We start from the raw sequence: 18,014 nt of genomic DNA, 5'->3' as shown, positions 1-18,014 counted from the left end.
AACACAGTTTCCTAATCATTTTAGGAATCTCAATGTATACGTAATTGCTTAATGATTTTTCACATGGTGAAAAAGAAATTGCCATTTCAAAATTAAAGTGGCAAAGGAATATTTATAAAATTCATATAAAACCTCATAGGGCAGGCAGTCCCATGTCATAGGAAGAAGACCTGTTTGAGTGGAACTAAAGGGTGAATATCCTGTTTTATATATATTTATATATATGGTGAATATCCTGGTGTATTTTAAGCACTACAGTCATAATCAAACAGATAAGGTGATGACATCCACATTTTTGCCTTTTTTTTTTTTTTTTGTAGTTCCAAACCACACCCATTGCAGATTGGCCTTTCTACTTGAGACCAAGTTTTTTTGAGATTAAAATCTGTAGTAGTAGGCAGAATGCTAAGAGTGGTGTTAGTTGCTTGTTTTCTTTGGTCAGATGCTGACTTTGGCAGAAGATGATTTGAAAATAGACACAGTTTAAAAAAATTGAATTTTGAATCTTCTGAATTGTTCTCTTGGACCTCCAAATCTCAGGTGATAACACCAACAGAAACAGGCATGCAGAATTTTCCCTATGTTAATAGCAATAATACAGCCTCAGATTCTAGAGCTGCCTTTTTATATGATTGTTAAATTGAGATAAACCCCCTCATGTTTTTGGTTTTTTTGTTTGTTTGTTTTAGTGCATTCTTGCTTTGGGCGTCTAGGTAGCTTTGCATAATCAATGCAAATAGTGACCATGGTGTGAGGGTCACATAATTTCTTATTCTCTTAATTTTTCTGTCTTAAAAATTATTTATTTCTTAAACAATACTTGTTAGGTAAGAAAGAACTGTTTTGGTTTATTCAGGGTTGGATAAAAAAATTAAATTCATAAAAAATTTTTGTTTTAGCCTTAATTTTCCCTTTAGAAAGATATATACAATTTTAGGAAAACGCTAAAGTGACTGAATATACTTTTTGTGTCATCTATAATGTATATGTATTATTGCTTCGAAGATTCTTTCAATCTGATGAAACAGCACTTCCTGTCCATAGTTTAGTCATGGAGAAGCAAAACTCCTCTTATTTCTAAAGAGATTCCACAGATACATAAAACAAATGTTAATAGAGGATATTGTGGGTGCTAAGGCTGTGGCACGATTATATCCAACCATCTGGAGTGTGAAGAAAACATCTTAATTGAAATACATTCTTTATCATTATTTTTGCTCGTCTATATTTTTAAGTCTTGGAGATAGCACTCCTGCTTCAAAGCTTTTTTCACTATTTCGTTGAATTTGGGAAGCGGCTGAAGGCTTTCAGAAAGAGCTTCCTATAAACTGTGTTCAAATAAGCAGGTTCCCTTTCACAGTGAGCCTTTGTAATGGTTTCTGAAGTTGGCTGAAGAACCACGTATCTTCACCCTACACAGTCCTGGCATCTGTAGCTGCCTTACTTTTAGCTCTTTTCTCAGTAAAGCAGAAAATGAACAGTTCCCAGCCCATGTAAAGCTGAGAAGCTCTTGAATGATACATGTCGAGGAAACCTGGATACTGATACCGCTGGCAATTTGCATAGGTCTTACTGCCAAAGAATGTAAGACTCTTGAGTTTTCTTGAGAGAGGCCAGCTTTTAAAAAGTTAAGTATGTTTCCTTTGTGCAATGACCTGAGCTCTCAAACCTAAGTAGAAAGTTAAGACTTATCTGCTCAGCTTTGTGAAGCAGTCAGCCATTTCAATTTATTCGTAGGCATAATAGAATAGAGTTACCTTGGCTCTTCTTAGAGAAACAAACACATCATGACCAATTAACTCTGGAAAGTGAGTGCCATGGACAAATTCCATATCATTCTTAAAATAACAAAAAAACCCCACCAACCCTTTATGGCTTTTTTAGGAGCCAGAATTCCCGTTCCTGTATTATGCCCAGATAATAACAAAGGCTGTGATAATAACACAACAAAGGCTATGCTCTTCTGCCAGTCCTTTCATAATGAACCAGCCAAATGCTCAATTGTGTTCTTACAGAGGAGGGGGATAACATTCCTTTATGATCCCCAGTTTAGATCAGCTTACCACCCAAAGCATGATATTTGATTACCCTTATTATGTTACTTTGCTTAGCTACAAATGTTGCTAATGGCGTGGCCTTATCTAGCCGTTTAAAAGTCCATGTTCATGCTGACTTACGGTCAATGTTGTAGAAGGCCCTATTGCTAAGGACCCCAGTAATACGAGCCTGTGGGGAGGGAGCAGCACTTGGGGTTAGGTATGCACTGCAGGCGCATACATCTTGAGCTCCTGAATATGTTCTACTGAGTACCCGATGCCTGTTTTTTCTTCTAAGTGCTGATTTTAATCTCTAATGCTCCGTGTGCCTGGGCCTGAACTGCTTTGAGAATTTTAAAAGTTTACTGGCCTTTTCTGACTACATCTTTCTTTAGCGTTGAGGTTTTTAGGGTTCCTTCTTTCTCTTTCCTTCCAAAAGTTTTTGACCCAGTTCTCAGTCTTGCAGGATGGGAGAGAGGCTGTCATTAACGAGTAGTAGAAAATTATCCCTTTACCTACTCCAGCAGAGGTGGGAAGTTGAGCTCTTTCTCCTTGGAGTAGTGGCCTTTAAGCTTTTTTCTTTAAATTTTTATTTTATATTGGACTATAGTTGATTTACGATGTTGTGTTAGTTTCAGGTGAACATAGGCTTTTGTCATTGTTCTACTCCCAGCAGTAAAAAAGCTTTGTGTGTTTTGTATAACAACACTTTCAAGGTATATATTTTTAATTTATTATTCTATTCAAGTGCTACTTAATGTATATGTTATATACACTAGAGCCTATATAAAAATAAATTTGAAAGAATAAGGTGATTTTTAAAAAATGTATTGTTAATTAGAAGGATTTTGTGATACCCTTAACTAATATCTCATGATACAAGAGGCAGTGGGGTTTATTGAAAGGAACATGGGCCTGGAACTCAGGCACACTGAAAATAGTACCAGCTTTGACACTTAGCAGCAGATGACCTAGGCTATGTAGATTCACCTCTCTATTTCCTTATATGTAAAATGGGAATAAAATAATATGAGGAAACAGATAATACTATTATAGTGTGTGTATGTGTGTATGTATATACAATCATCATAATAATATTATTTTCAGTTCTGCTTAACTCACTGGATTGATGTGAGAATCGAAAATCATTATATACGTGAAAGTGGTTTGTAAGTTAGAAAGCACTTAGGTGTTAAGACTTAGTGGTCTTGCATATGACACATGTTTCTTACATCGTGGTGGTCTTCCTTAGTCTTTGGTTTTAGGCCACTGAAGAATCAGTTTTGTACTTATTTTTTCTGTCACAAAGTTTAGATCATTATTATTAGCTAAGAAGAAGATCTCTAAGGAATTTGCCTGGGACACTTCTACTAACTGAATAAACAGACTTACAGGAAAAACCCATCACATTAAAACACACAAACAAAAACCATGGGATCAGCCAATTGAATTAAGATACTGAAATTAATTTAATTAAAATTTTCTAAGATTGCAAAAGTTGGGTAGGGTCAGACTAACTTTGTAAGCAGAAGTATTAAATTCCCTTGGGGGCAGGTCCAGAGTACCTTCCTGGACCCAGCCTTATACAGAGTAGTGGAAACATGGACCTTGACACCGCTGTTTGAATTATATGACTCTAGTGCTCACCAGCTGAGTGGTATTGAGCAAGTTACTTAACCATAGAGAGCTTGAGTTTCTTTATCAATAAAAATAGATGTAACCATTACTTTTGGGGGTTGTTTTAAGGATTAGAGATAATTTATATCAAGTGCTTGGCAGTAGATTCTCTTCATGTGTGCATAGTATCAACTGTAAAAAAAAGAAAAAAAATTGCCCTATTCCATGTTTGTGCATTCCTGTGTCCAGGCAGTTCTGTTGTTATAAACCCCATTCATCATTTAGCCTTTCATTCCAGATGCTCTTTATTTAAGCTTAAGAACAAATCCTGCCACTCTTAAGCTTTTCCTCTGTATTCCCAGATTGAAATGGTAACTTAGGGGAGTTGCTACACAATCTGCTATAAAAACAGGCTTTCCGCTATATTTTCTTAAGACCAAATGAAGAGGATGGTTAAGTAAAATGCTCTGTGGAAAGAAGGCCCACTGTATACATATGGTTGTAGGATGTTCCCTAATATTATTCTGTTTAAATTTTCCTTCATAGTTTTAATTATAAAATAATGAAACATGCAGAAGAATAGTGAGAATAATATACCGTCATTTTCTCTACCCTGATTTAAGAAATGTCAGCAATTTGCCATTTATTTTATGCATCAGCTCTTTATTTTCTGTAAGAAATGAAACATTAATGATATGATTGAAGGCCCTCTCCCATTTTAATCCCTTTCCTCGCCTGAAATTGGCATGTGTTAATTTTTCTTTCCACCCATCTTACTGTATTTTTCCATTAACACTGTCCATTAAAAGTACTATTTTAAATACTTAAAAAAATTTTTACAAATATCTGCTATATACCTTTCTCATTTAACATATAGGTCCAAGATCTTTTCATATTAATACAGATATCTACTTCATTTTAACTGTTGTGGAGTATTTCACTAAATGTTCTATAATTATCTAGCCTTCTGATGATGGACATTCACGTTGTTTCCAATTATTTTTGATACTATAAACAGTGCTGTGCTTTTACCTGTACTTTGGTTTATTTGTACAAGAGTTCCTCTGGAATGAATTACTAGAAGTGAAATTCTGGGTCATAGAGCATACCTTCACCTCTTTCCGATATACCACTTTGGAGAACAATGTGGCAGCAATAGCTTCTGATCTCTTTATATCCTCTCTAGCACATGGTGTTTCCATCAGTTTCATTTTTGGCAACTGGATGAGTTTAAGATGTTAGGTCATTGTTTTCATTTGCCTTTCTCATCTTATGTAGCTTTTAAAATAATGTTTAAGATCTATATGGCATAACTCCATTAAAAAATCATACATGTATCTAGGTACATATATATAAATGAATACTTATAAATTAAAATAGTCCAGAAGGATACCTCCCAAGTACTGCAGTTGCTTTAGATTTTTCTACTGAACATGAAATATTTTCTAATTTATAAACATAAAATGTACAGTTTAAACTTTTGCTTCTGGCCGAGATGGAGTACCAGAGACTGAATTTACCCTCCTGACTGAAACAACGAAAAAAAAAAAAGAAAAAAATCAAAAGACAAAATGGACAAAATATGTGAAAAAAAATTTTTTAAATACTGGAAATCAGGCAGAAAAGGACAGTGATCTTGGAGAGATGGGAAATAAAGAGGATGAGCCCTATAATTGCCACATTTACAGTCTCGAGAGAGTTTTCAGGCTGCAAGTCAAGGAGGGGATAAGTATTGAAGGTCTTCAGAGCTGAGAAGGTGGGGAGCAAAGGCAGCTGGAGTTCACAGTGCAAACTACTGGAGAAAAGAGAACTACACAGAAAGGACTCCACAGATCTGCAGAGCGTCCCCCTCAAGTAGTCACCAGGTTCTGACAAGTGGTGTGAGGAAAGTACGTGGAGGCCTGGGAAAGAAACACCTGAAAGGATTAATAAGAAAAATAGTAGGCACTCCAACCAAGCCAGGAATAGTGCCTGTTCCCATCAGCCAGACTGAAAAACACATAGTAATTTACAGGGTATTGGGTAGAATACTCAGAAGCATCTTACCTCAATATCAATAGTGGGGAATAATTAGCCCTTAGAGCATGGTTTCTCCACCTCGGCACTACAGAAATTTTGGACTGAATAACTCTTTGTTACAAGGGAATCTCCTGTGCATTGTAGAGTATTTCGCAGCCTCTCTGGCCTCAATATACTAGATTCCCATAACACCTTTTCACTCATGAAATGTCTCTAGACATTGCCAGATGTCCTCTGAGGAGCATAATCATCTCCTGCTGAGAACCACAGCCGAAGACTAAACTCTGCTCTGTCCTGCCTAACAGAGCTTCAATATAAGACCCCAAAGGATCAGACTCTTTCCAAGGAATTTTACTGCATCTGAAAACAAAGATCAAGAGTAGTTATAGGGCATTTTTTTTTTTTGCAGAAATAGAAAAAAAAATCAAAAATTCAAACCGTGATCTCAATGGATACTAAGTAGCCAAAACAATCTTGAAAAAGAAGGACAACATGGGAAGCCTCACACTTCCCTATTTCCAGACTTACTACAAAACAACAATAATCAAGATGGTATTATACTGGAATATAGACCACTGGAACAGAATAGAGAGCCCAGAAATTCACCCTTGTGTATATGGCCAAGTGATTTTTGACAAGGGTTCCAACACTACACAATGGGGAAAAGACAGTCTCTTTAATAAATGGTGTTAGGAAAACTGGATATCTACATTCCAAAGAATGAAGTTGGACTCTCCTTACACAATATACAAAAATTAACTTAAAGTGGATCAAAGACCTAAAAATAATACCTAAAACTGTAAAACTTCTAGAAAAAAGCGTAGAGGAAAGCTTCAGGACATTGCATTTGGCAATGATTTCTTGAACATGACAACAAGAGCAAAAGTAGAAGGTGGGACTACATCAAACTTCAAAACTTCTGTGCATCAAAGGAAACAATCAACAGAGAAGGCAACCTATGGAGTGGGAGAAAATATTTGCAAATAATATAGCTGATAATAGGTTAATATTCAGAATATGTAGGGAACTTCTGCAACTCAACAACAAAAAACAAATATAGGCATACCTCGGAGGTACTGCAGGTTTGGTTCCAGACCACTACAAGAAAGCAAATATTGCAATAAAGCAAGTCATATGAATTTTTTGGTTCCTCAGTACATATAAAAGTTATGTTTATATTATACTATAGTTTATTAAGTGTGCAATAGCATAATGCCCCCAAAGACATAATTAAAAAATACTCTATTGCTAAAAATTGCTAACCATCATCTGACAAGGCAGGGTTGCCACAAACCATCAATGTGTTAAAAAAATGCAATGTCTGTGAAGTGCAATAAAGAGAAGCACAATAAAATGAGGTCTGCCTATAACCCTATTAAAAGTGAGCAAAGGACTCGCGTCAACAGTTCTCCAAAGAATATATACAGATGGCCAATAAGCACATGAAGAGATGCTCAACATCACTAATCATAAGAGAAATGCAAATCAAACCCACAAAATCACCTCACGCTCATTAGAATGGCCAATATCGAAGGAATAGAAAATAAGTGTTGGCATGGATGTGGTGAAATTGGAACACTTGTGCACTGCTGGCGGGAATGTAAAGTGATGCAGCCACTACAGAAAACAGTATGGTTTTTCAGTTAAAAAAAAATTTCTTAAACAGTCATACGGAGCTTATGTTACTACTAACTTGTCCTCTGTTGTTACTTGCTCTTCCCCTACTGTCTTCTAAGGAAGTTGGATCCTTAGGTGGAAGTTGTGTTGGGTGATGGGTGAAAGGATGCAAATTGTAGAAGCTGAGGAAAGAGTTGAATTGCTCAGTGTAAGAAAAGTGATTGGGATGGTCGAGGACAGGAGGCTGAAGCCCAGAGAGGGGACAGTTCAGGAGTCCCCTCTATCCCAGAAGGAGAGAAAGGAGGCTCTCTCAGAGAGGAGTTTTGGGGAAAGATGAGGTACTTAAAGGAAAACTTGCAGAGTTTTGCCCAATGGTGTGCAGTGTAAATTTTCTTCTCTACCTCTCTGTAAAGTCTTAAGTAAAATATTTCTTATTAAATACATTGTTAGATTGGCTTCACTTGAGGGGAATATGTTGAAGCTGATGGGCATAGGGTAAGAGCGAAAGACTGGATGGGGAGAGTCAGGGAGAGCAGAAATGAACCTCCTGAAGTAGCCCTAACAAGACATCAGGTTGCTGGACTAAGGCAGTGACAAGTAAAGACGGAGAGGAGGGGAATATTCCAGAATTTGGTAGTAGGATTTGGTGGTAAGTTATGGGTTTTGGAAGGGAGAGAGTAATAGAGTCAAGATGGCTTTGAGGCTGGGGAGACTGCAGATATAGGAGATGTTCCAAGTGACTGGGACTGACCTTGGGAGGAAAGGTCACTGTTTCTGGCTTGTCACTGGGATGGCGCTTTTGAATGTATGACATAAACCTGGAAGAGGAAGCCTCTCTCTTGCTCACTGATGACAAAAGGGATCTTCTCATTGTTTTATTCTCATATATTCTCTGAGGTCCTGGTATAACTCAGAGAATGGAGAGGGATCTATATAACATTGGTGTTGGTCTTCTCAAGTGATACTGGGTAGCCCTTAGAGCTAACGTTGATTTAATTTAGGAAAAGGAGTATAATCTGAGGGTTGTAGAAAATATTATACCATTACAACTTATTAATTTTATTCAAATTCTTATATCCTTATTTGCTTTTGACTAATTAAACTATCAGTACTTAACATCTTCTACCGTAGTAGTGCTCTCATTAATTTCTTTATGTCTAAACTTGTACAACTCATGGCGTAAAAACATTAATGCCTATGTATCTTAATTTTGACTGTATTTTTCTTTACTGGTTTTTCCTTTGAGTTCTCTTTTGATGTAAGCCCTCTCATCCAGCATTGTCGAAGACTTGTTCTGGAATTCTGAGCACATCATTTTACCCCTCAGTCTAGGTGCCAGCTCTCTTGTCTCTGGAGAGAGGATTGTGGCCTGGATTTTTAAAATGTTATAAATCATTGAAGTTGATTGTGTCTCGATTCCTTTATTGGGGTGCCTATGTCTAAGAATGAGGTAATCAATGTGGATCTGCTTTGGAAAGTATAAAATGCTTGGCAAATTTATAGTGCTGCTATTAATTTTTGTAATGCCAAGATTCTGGTGAGAGAAAATTTCCAGAGCTGGTAGTGGGTACTGCTTTCTTCCATTCTCTGATAGCAAAGGTACCTCATAGTTCTTGGGCAAATATCTAGTTGTACTATGAGGGTGTCGATCTTTTGGGAGTAGGAAAAAAACTCTAACCTGTTATGTTTGGCTGGTAGAACCCTTCATTGGTAGCAGGAAGGCTGTTAAAAGAATGATAAAACTGTAGATTTGTTATCTAGTGGTACTTTTTAAGAAAACTGTGTTAATAATTTGACAGTTGTTAGTTCTTTGTTATATGGCATCCTTTGCAATGATTTGAAAATATTTTTCAGTACTAATGATTTTTATCCATAATTTATAGAAACTTAGGATTTTAGGAAAGATTCCTATGGATCCTTGAAAACACCCACATATAATGATAATTCCTTCTTTTGCTTGTTTTGTTAATAAAGAAATGTCAGAGTTGGATTCTGCAGGTTGTAATATAAAGTACCTCAGAGATTCAACTCCTGAAAATACTGGTTTAATTTTTCCGCATAAAACATGAAGACTTTAAGTGTGTTCAAAGCACAACCAGTGTGTGCTTTGGAGGTTAAAGTTCAAATGCTGACATGGAAACACCCTGGTAGGACTCCGCTGCTCATTTGGACACAGGTTGGACCAGAATCTCTGTGTCGCTGTGAATCATTTACATAGACATTCTTGGCTAGAATCGGGGAGAAAGGGGGTTATAAACTAAGAGGTAATGCCCGGTTTATTCCAGAGCACTTAGAAATGACGCATGGCTTCCTGTTCCCTGATAGCACTTTGGTGTTGGTATTGAGGCATTCATTCTGAATGAGATATTTGGCAATATAGGCAGTAACAATCTAGGCAATTATCTCCCTGGTGTATACTTTCCTGTGACCAAATAATACATAGAAAAAAGGAGCAAAGTACTTTTCCAAAGGCAAAAAAAAATGTGATGTGAAATAATTCATATCACTTTCCCAAAGCTCGTTCAAACTCTTCCGTCCATTGCCTGAGTTTCTATAAGACACATCACACTGTGTCCACGCTACATCCTAACAGTTTATACTGACAAGAAGGGTTCTAGCAGCCTCTTCAATAAGTGGTGCTGGGAAAACTGGACAGCTACATGTAAAAGTATGAAATTAGAACACTCCCTAACATAGTAGTGCTCTCATTAATTTCTTTATGTCTAAACTTGTACAACTCATGGCGTAAAAACATTAATGCCTATGTATCTTAATTTTGACTGTATTTTTCTTTACTGGTTTTTCCTTTGAGTTCTCTTTTGATGTAAGCCCTCTCATCCAGCATTGTCGAAGACTTGTTCTGGAATTCTGAGCACATCATTTTACCCCTCAGTCTAGGTGCCAGCTCTCTTGTCTCTGGAGAGAGGATTGTGGCCTGGATTTTTAAAATGTTATAAATCATTGAAGTTGATTGTGTCTCGATTCCTTTATTGGGGTGCCTATGTCTAAGAATGAGGTAATCAATGTGGATCTGCTTTGGAAAGTATAAAATGCTTGGCAAATTTATAGTGCTGCTATTAATTTTTGTAATGCCAAGATTCTGGTGAGAGAAAATTTCCAGAGCTGGTAGTGGGTACTGCTTTCTTCCATTCTCTGATAGCAAAGGTACCTCATAGTTCTTGGGCAAATATCTAGTTGTACTATGAGGGTGTCGATCTTTTGGGAGTAGGAAAAAAACTCTAACCTGTTATGTTTGGCTGGTAGAACCCTTCATTGGTAGCAGGAAGGCTGTTAAAAGAATGATAAAACTGTAGATTTGTTATCTAGTGGTACTTTTTAAGAAAACTGTGTTAATAATTTGACAGTTGTTAGTTCTTTGTTATATGGCATCCTTTGCAATGATTTGAAAATATTTTTCAGTACTAATGATTTTTATCCATAATTTATAGAAACTTAGGATTTTAGGAAAGATTCCTATGGATCCTTGAAAACACCCACATATAATGATAATTCCTTCTTTTGCTTGTTTTGTTAATAAAGAAATGTCAGAGTTGGATTCTGCAGGTTGTAATATAAAGTACCTCAGAGATTCAACTCCTGAAAATACTGGTTTAATTTTTCCGCATAAAACATGAAGACTTTAAGTGTGTTCAAAGCACAACCAGTGTGTGCTTTGGAGGTTAAAGTTCAAATGCTGACATGGAAACACCCTGGTAGGACTCCGCTGCTCATTTGGACACAGGTTGGACCAGAATCTCTGTGTCGCTGTGAATCATTTACATAGACATTCTTGGCTAGAATCGGGGAGAAAGGGGGTTATAAACTAAGAGGTAATGCCCGGTTTATTCCAGAGCACTTAGAAATGACGCATGGCTTCCTGTTCCCTGATAGCACTTTGGTGTTGGTATTGAGGCATTCATTCTGAATGAGATATTTGGCAATATAGGCAGTAACAATCTAGGCAATTATCTCCCTGGTGTATACTTTCCTGTGACCAAATAATACATAGAAAAAAGGAGCAAAGTACTTTTCCAAAGGCAAAAAAAAATGTGATGTGAAATAATTCATATCACTTTCCCAAAGCTCGTTCAAACTCTTCCGTCCATTGCCTGAGTTTCTATAAGACACATCACACTGTGTCCACGCTACATCCTAACAGTTTATACTGACAAGAAGGGTTCTAGGGCAGCTTCAAACAGGAAAAGGCCACAGGGTGTATAACTTGAGATATAGGGATGAAAGGGGATGGATGGACACCACCACTGAGAAGGCAATGTATAATTAAGGACCTGGACTTGGCAGACTCCCTGAGTTTGGATCCCAGTTCTGTCACTTATTGTGAAGCTTTTGGCCTCAATTGCTTTAACTGTAAAATGGGAATTGTATTATTACCAACCTGATAGTATTGCTATGAGGATTACATGAGACAATATGTGTACTGCTCAGAACAGTGCTTGGCCGGTAGTGAGCGCCCAAGTCTTCCTTGCCTTGTTCAGACTGCCATTGTGTATGAGTGCTGTGTATTGTGGTTTTGGGGTGGGGAACTTGGGAGAGGTTTTATGAGTCAGGTTTATATGACCTTCAGGTGTTTTTGGTTGGGTGAGATGAGTTCAGGTGGGGAGAAGACTTTTAGGATGGAATGCTTGCATTTGTTTTGGAGTCAGATTTAAACTTTTATCTTTGCTTCATGCAAACACAGAGGTGTGCAGAAGGCAAATGAGATTCTCTACAGCTGTAGGCCTTGGCTTCCTGGTATCCTCTGAGCACAGGGATGGGCATGTGGCCTGAGCTCTGCCAGTAAGACTCCCCATCCTGGGAGTGATACTGTCATCCACAGATGGTGGTGGTTGAAGCAACTGGAACTAGCGCCCAAAGTGGAACATTATAGTTTCCACTGTGGGTTTCCTTAGAGCTTCCTGGCACCCATCCTTCCAGAGCCTGCGTGTTTAGCCCTCTCTTGATTCTTTGAGCCAACCCCCAGTGCCCTTCCAGTGCGGGTCCTTTTTGGGCAAATTTTGCCAGAATCAGTTTTATTGCTAACCATCAAAATACCTTAATTGGCACAAATACCAAGTAGATAGATTAAATGTTTCTATTGTCAGTAGGTAAGGGGACACAGATGAGGCCAAGAGTCCTAGAAGTCATAGAAACGTCCTCTTTAGAAAGTATGGCTTGGAGGATAATGTCATTTGTTTTCTGAGGTGCAAAAGAAGTGAATTTTGGCTTAATTGAATGGAAAGAGGAAGTCTTCAGGCTGGCCAACATTGTTCTGTTCCGAATACAAGGTGTAGCTTGCAGCCATCTTTGGAGACGGCGGGTGTGTGTGGGGGTTATTTTTCATATGTTAGAGATGGAAATTACCAATAGGCAAAAGAGCTAACAGAAGAGTTAAAGGCTTTCAAAGGAGTGACACCTTTTGAATAGGATCACTCACCATCATTGTCACCAAGAAGTCAAAAGTGGATTTTTAAAATAAGTATTTATATTGTATTGCATCATTTTATCACCCTGAAAATGTTTAAGTTTCTTGAGGGTAATGGTGTATCTTACATTTCTTCTGTAATTAAAAATTACATGGTGATAAGATGCTGTAATACAACATAGATACTTAGTTAAGAACCCCATTTTGTCAGACCCAGTGCTCTGTGCGGAGACCTCTAAGACTTTTCTCCCTTAACTGGGATTTGCATCTCTCTCTCTATGCTTGCTCGTTTTTCAAGGTCTCAAAGGGTGCCTCTTCTGTAAAGTCTTCCTTGAATCTTCCAGTCAGAAGATTCTTCTTTTCCTGCTTATTTCATTCCCGCTTGTACTGCGGTTCTGGAGGTGACATTCAGTTGATTTTGAGGGCTGGCCCCCTGGTAGGGGCTGTGTGGGGGGCCACGCTGAAAAGGGAATCCTGGGGCAACTCCAGGCTCCGTGGGTTAGAACTGCTATTGGAGTGACGTCGGCAGCAGGTGAAGGAGTCCCATGCGTTCGCCATTGCTGTCACCTGTGGTTTACTGACTCCCTCCCTAGGTTGTAAATTCTTTGAGAGCCGTGTCCCAGTGTTAGTCACCATTTGATTGCCTCCAGATATTGGTACAATACCTAGTGCCTCAGATCTTCTCAATAAACTTGTGCTAAAATGGAATGAGGGCAATGAAGGAAGTCATGGTGGAGTTTGAGCTGTGCTTAGCCACAGTAAGTGGCAGGAAGGAAAGTGATGGGACCATCAGGAAGAGGCCTCTACAGAAAGAGAAGGCCCTTCTCAGGGTAGAGTGGGAAACAAGAATTATTCACAGAGAAAGAGTAGAGTCTAGAGGCGTAGGTTTAGCCAAAATCGTTGAGGCTGTACTCTGATGAAGGGAATTGTTTGAGATATAGTTTAAAAGAACAAAAAAGGACAAGAGAATATTTAGTTCTGGGAGACATCAGTTTTTGGAATGTTTTCTTCCTCTAGAATTTAAAAATAGAGAATAATTAGGCAGCTTGTGTAATTTTAGACAGCAATATAGTGACATCTCAGGAAATGATTGTAAACTGGAGGTCCAAAACAACAATAAAAGCAGGAAAGAGATTTGATAAAGAAGCTAATAGAGGAGAAAACAACTAGAATAATAGAAGATACTCCATTAATTCAAAGGAAATCAAGAAAGGACAGAAAAAGAAAGATAAAACAGGTTGGGAAAATAGAAAACAAATTGTAAGGTGGTAACCTGATGCCCAAACACATCAGTAATTACATTAAGTTTACATTGAGTAAATATTCCTATTTAGAGATAAAAATTGTTTGAGTGGATATTTGATGATATTAAATTGACAATATACTGCTTATATAAGAGATATGCCTTATATGCAAGGATTCAGTAAAATTGAAAATAGAAAGCACTAATCAAAAGAAAGTTGTACTAACGTCCAAGTAGGTTTTAAGGCAAGAAGCAGTCCTAAAGATAAACATTTTATAATAAAAAAGGGTCAGTCTACCAGAGGTTATAACAATTCCACATTTATATGCACCTAACACATACACACACACACACACACACACACACACACACACACACAGCGAGGGCAAAAAAATGACCAAACATAAAGGAGAAAGACACAAATTTGCAATCACATTGGGAGATTTTTAACGACGAGAAAGTTCTCAGTAACTGATAAAACAAGGAGACCAAAAAATCAGGAAGGATTTAGAAGATTTAAACAGCAGGATTAAATCTTATCTGTGTACAGAAAAAAGGTAGAAAGAAAGAAAGAAACGTGTAATTTCTAATGTTCCTACCCAAAGTTTATTTCAGGCCAATTTCCTTGTGAAGCCATACTACTGATAATGTATAAAAATGCTATTATAAGAATAGATGGAGAGTTTTAATTTTCGGCCTCATTCATTCCTGAATTCCTGTCTGCCATGCATCTTTCTTGTTCCCTTTGTACGTTGGAAGCACATTACTGTTCCACACAGCAAATTATAGTATGAGTCCTGCTGAGGTCTGGGTTAAGTATCCCTTTGGAAATTGAACTAACTTACAGGGACTTGATGCCTGGGGGTACCTGTTTTGGGTGGGCCATGGGATAAACCTGCAAACATCTTGTGTGTCTTTTTTTTTTTGTTTTTTTAACTCTCAGGGACTGGGTAAATTACTTGTTTTTTTCCTCTACCTGCAGTGAATTAGTAATGTCCTGATTTTAATGATTTGTTGACTTTGAACGTTCATTATGACAGCTAGATTGCCCTGCCCTGCCTCATACCACAAATACCTGTTATTTCTCATACTGTATTACTACTCAGTTTGTCATCTTTAGCTAGAGATGACTGAGAGAAGTGGGGAGAACCTTTGTAGATGAAGGGAAGGAAAAAAAGGTACAAAGAAGCCATAGGCTAGGAAGCCTTTAGGTTATGAATATAATCTGTAACACTGCTGATTGCTATGGGAGCAACCATAAACTGACTGTTCGGTAGTTCACTGATACACTGAATTTCTGAGATTAGGTGTGGTGGTGGTAAAGAACAAATTATGAAAAAAAATGCTTCTTACTAGATGTAAATCTATTCAGAAAATATAATTATGGTTAATTTTCTTTCCAAATTCGGGATCTCCAAATACGCTCTATCCTTTGAGGAATTGACAACCCCCCCTTTTTCCATTTTCTTTTTGTAAATTATGTCTGTTATTGCTCTTTGTTATCGGTTTGGACTCATTGTTGCAAGTAATAGAAACCCAGTTTACCTGGCTTTAAAAAATATTGTTTCAAGTAACTAAAGAAGCACAAAGGCGTTAGCACAGTGAGATTCAAGACTCAGCCCTGTCAGGTGTGGGGTTTTCACTCATTGTCACTGTTTTCTGCTGAGTGTTGGTTTGGGCTTCTTTCTCAGCCCTGGGTTCTTTCCCCGTGGAGGCAAGTTGGCTGCAGCTACTCTGGCCTCTACATCCTCGTGAATATGGGTCAAGGGGAGTGTGGGGGACTCTCATTACAGAAAGCTCCACAAAAGCCTTCTGTTTTCTTGGCTCCAACTGGGTGATATGGCCATCCCTAAACCAAATCACTATGGCCAGAGAGTGTGATGTGCTGATTGGCTTGGACCTGGAGCTTCACTCAAATGGCATGGATAGATTATAGGGAATGAGTAGAACCCCAAAACTAAAATTGGTGCTGTTACCAGAAGTATAGAAATAGTTGCTGGAGAAGAAAACAAAATATGTTGAGAAAATTATACTTGAAGTGTTGATGATATTGTAACATTATATGGTAGGAACTTGGGTAACAGTTGTGTGTTGAATTTTCTTAGCCAGAGAAGTCCAAAGTCGGGGTGGGGTTGGGGGAGAGTAGATGGGACGTAAATAATAAACGAGAAGAAAAAGATCCTGGGGGGCTTCCCTGGTGGCGCAGTGGTTGCGCGTCCGCCTGCCGATGCAGGGGAACCGGGTTCGCGCCCCGGTTTGGGAGGATCCCACATGCCACGGAGCGGCTGGGCCCGTGAGCTGTAGCCGCTGAGCCTGCGCGTCCGGAGCCTGTGCTCCGCAACGGGAGAGGCCACAACAGTGTGAGGCCCGCGTACCACAAAAAAAAAAAAAAAAAAAGATCCTGGGATGGTGGGCAGATCCAGTTACCTGAGCTAGGAATCTGATTGATGGGCTCTTGACCTGTTGGACCCTCTTCTTTCGGAGGAGCTGACACTTGGAAATGTCCCTCATTGAGATCATATGGTAAGTGGTGCATCACCGAGGTTGGGTTTTGACACATTAAGGGACTAAATATTTTCCTCTGGCCCTTAGAATGAGCTAGTTTTCTTGAAGTGTTTCTAGAGAAACACAGCATTTCCTCCATGACCCTTTGGGAGGCCAAGTGAAGTAACAAAATTAGGGAGGTACAGAACCAAAATTAATAGACTGGAGTTCTAGTTTGACACCCCTGGTGTTTATAATAATTCAAATTGTTTGCCAGATTTAAAAATCAGATTGCACATAAAAATGGATTTCTGCTTCCATTTAAACATCAGAAGATCAGGCGACTTTGGCCTGATTCCTCTTGACAACGGTCCATTGGAGCTCAGCCATGGCTTCCTCTTTTAGAGCCCTGATTGGCATCGTGGAAACATCAGGAAAAGGGGTGAAAAAGTCGGCTATAGGGACCTCCTCCCTCATCTAGGACTTTAGGGACCAGGAAGAATTTTCATGGCCTTCAGAGCAGAAGTGTTGCTGAGCTTGGACCATGGGGTATCATGGGTCAGTAGGCCCTGAGAAGAACTGATTCCCACTTCATAGATTGTAATTTCCTCAGTTTACTAGTTCGTTATATTCATTTAATGTTGAACTTAGAGCATGAGGCTTCAGAGGGGTACTGGGGACTAAGGCCTCCCCTTTGTTTCACACTTTCAAATGGTTCCAATCACAGTCTCCTATGGATATTCTTGACTTAAGCTTGGATCCATAAACTCTACTTTGTATCCTTTAGGTATACATTTAATGTAGTTTCCTATTTCTCAACTAAAAAAATATTATTAACTTTGGCTTCGCTAACAAAGGGGCAGTGGTTTCCCTGCCCCTTGGACAGGCTGCAGTGGAGGAGCTGTGTCTACACCATTGAGGCATGGTGGATCCATGAGTGTACCCGTCCGGGTGGAGCTAAGGGCACAGGGTGGGAGGTGAGCTTTGCACATTGTCCCTGTCTGCCTAGGCCATCCCTTTATCACTTCTGCACTTGTACCTACTTTAAGTATTTGGGTTTCAAACCTGAGTCAGCACCTGTCTGGTGTTAGTCAGGGATAATGGGGAGAACTCTGGAGTAAGGGCCTTGTGAGAAGAGACCAATTTTTTTTTTTTACATGCTGATTTAACCATTCAGAGAACAACGCTAACTCTTCACACCTATTCATTCAACTGCCCAAGTCAAATGACATTTGAACCTCTGGGCTTGAGTGACCAAATCCCGTACACAAAGTAGTGAAGGTCAGAGTTGTCGCACCAGCAGCTTCCGGTGTCTGTCCTTGGGAAAGTTATTTTTTCCAAGTCCTTCTGTATAATCCACTTTTTCTTTTTTGTCTGAGTCCATTTTTGGACTCCACATATTTGTTGACTCGCCACATGCTTTTACATAGGTGTTCTGGTTTGGGTCTTGCCTGCCTCTGACTTTGCTTTAATGAAGAAAGAGAGTTTACATGAATTTTTCACATGCTAAATGCTTTTCCAAAAACTTCTGTTTCTGTTTTCTTCAAAAGTCTTAGGTCCCTGTGTCTTTCTCCCA

At 38.7% G+C, this 18,014-nt stretch overlaps 1 protein-coding gene across 1 annotated transcript in view; it reads left to right on the top strand.

Annotated features, from left to right (window-relative positions):
* The first annotated feature begins 435 nt into the window (after positions 1-435).
* The window catches only part of PLS1 (plastin 1), a 75,167-nt gene continuing 57,588 nt past the window's right edge, over positions 436-18,014 (top strand). The window contains exon 1 of the mRNA XM_007126488.2: positions 436-562. The gene's annotated coding sequence lies outside the window, so the exon portion shown is untranslated. The remainder of the gene's footprint in view (positions 563-18,014) is intronic.

This window comes from Physeter macrocephalus, chromosome 1 (assembly GCF_002837175.3).
Source record: "Physeter macrocephalus isolate SW-GA chromosome 1, ASM283717v5, whole genome shotgun sequence".
Taxonomy (NCBI): Eukaryota; Metazoa; Chordata; class Mammalia; order Artiodactyla; family Physeteridae; genus Physeter; species Physeter macrocephalus.
Note: the sequence above shows the minus strand (reverse complement) of the source record. Positions and strands in the feature narration are given on the sequence as shown.